Below are 1861 nucleotides of genomic sequence, written 5' to 3'. Positions count from 1 at the left end.
CTGCAAACTCCGCGAGTCGTGGAGTTTGAAAATTCAGCTCACACAATTTTGGAACCTTGCTTGTCGACATAATTTATATATAAATATAAAATATAAATAATTAATATAATTATTTATATATTATATTATATTCTTGTGCATAGTAGACTTGTAATTTTTAGTCCGTTGCGTCGGGCATTGATAGTTGACTCATGTCTCGGTTCCGGATTTTCGAACGTCCTTGCGTACAATTTAATATCATGTACTTTCCGTTTTGTTACTTGTACTCTTGTCATTTTGAGACGTTTCTCATCAATAAATTGAACCACTTGGATTGTATCTTGTACATTTGAGCTTTTTGGACGTTTTTGTCTTCAAATCTTCGTTTTCGCCTTTTGTCTTCGCACTTATTTATTTAAACAATTACAATGAAAATATAATACAATTACATATGAAAACCTATTATTTATGAGGGATATTGCTATGAAATATATGTTCCTTTTTAGCCTTATCAAATATCCCCACACTTGAGCGTTGCTTGTCCTCAAGCAATACAGAACTTGAAATAAAAACATACATGAATCACTTTTTTATTCATCACACTTTGTACATTAGTGATTTTGATATGGTGGTATAAACAATGATAGTAACGATAGAACCATGGTTAAAGGTGGGTGTGTCATCCACAGTTGCCTCGGGTTTAGGTCAACGACACTTGCAATCAAATAGCCGATTTACTTTCGGTTTCCAAAGCAAAGTGCACATTTAAAAGGCGGTTTACAGTCCCACATGACTATGAAAATGTAGATCCTTAAGGAAATTGGATCTTTATGAAAACATTTGATCTTTGAAAATTCAATCTAGCTTTTACCCTAGATAAGTTTTCCGGAATAACCCTTCACCGGTGTTGCAAAATATTTTTGTGGGTTTTGTGGGTTTCAGATTTGAAAATTTTAGCTCAAAACTTATGGTTTTGTGTCACCCACTTGCTAACCTTGTATTAGGAAAGCAACACGTCCAGTATACTTGCTCCGTATATTACCTTTCGGTAAACTACCGTCCGGTTGTAAAGGAAAGCGATGAACAAGAAACTGTTAAGGCAATGTCTAATGACATGCATTTGATTATGGTCCACCAACGTGTCGAATGCTAGTACTATCCTTTGTAGGAGAAATAGTAAAGATCATCCTATAATTTTTTCGGTCTGGCACAAGGTCCTGTCTCCGACCATGCTATGCAACCACCGTTCTTACGGTTGACACCCGATTTGGTTCAGGTGACCTAATGAATTCCAGGTGAATTCCTAGGATTTTACGTTCAATGGTAATGAACGCATTGAAAATAGGTTTTTAGAAAACAAATCTGTTTGTAATTTTTGATCAAAATATTTTCTCGTTCAAGCTCGAGTTTAGATATCATTGAATTCCATGAGTTTGAATTCTCAATCTTTATGGTCAATCTCAAGGATTGAGTAATATCAGTCTTAAAAGCTGATTTTTGATCTTTTAAGGAGATTATCCTTTCTGGGGATCTGATTCATTAGTCTTATCAAGCTAATTTGCACGGTGCCCTCCCCATTTTACGAGACAGATCCTCTCATGGTTAGGATAAGTCTGACCACATGGCGACCCTGTTTGATGCTGAGGTCCGTGGATTTCCTGCTGATTTTAGAGATGACTTTTCAAGATTTTTAGTCAATCTACAGCTGGTCTGGACGACAATTTCTTGACCTAAATCAAGAAGCGCGTGTCTTTTTCAGAAGACTTTACTTCCTTTTAATGATGGAATTGATTCATCGTGTAGATCTATCTTTCATTACAGTAAATCGGGTAAAACAGTTAATTTAGTCCAAAACAAAAGCACCTACAATAAACTTTACAGA

This window comes from Rutidosis leptorrhynchoides, chromosome 6 (genome assembly GCF_046630445.1).
Source record: "Rutidosis leptorrhynchoides isolate AG116_Rl617_1_P2 chromosome 6, CSIRO_AGI_Rlap_v1, whole genome shotgun sequence".
Taxonomy (NCBI): Eukaryota; Viridiplantae; Streptophyta; class Magnoliopsida; order Asterales; family Asteraceae; genus Rutidosis; species Rutidosis leptorrhynchoides.
Note: the sequence above shows the minus strand (reverse complement) of the source record.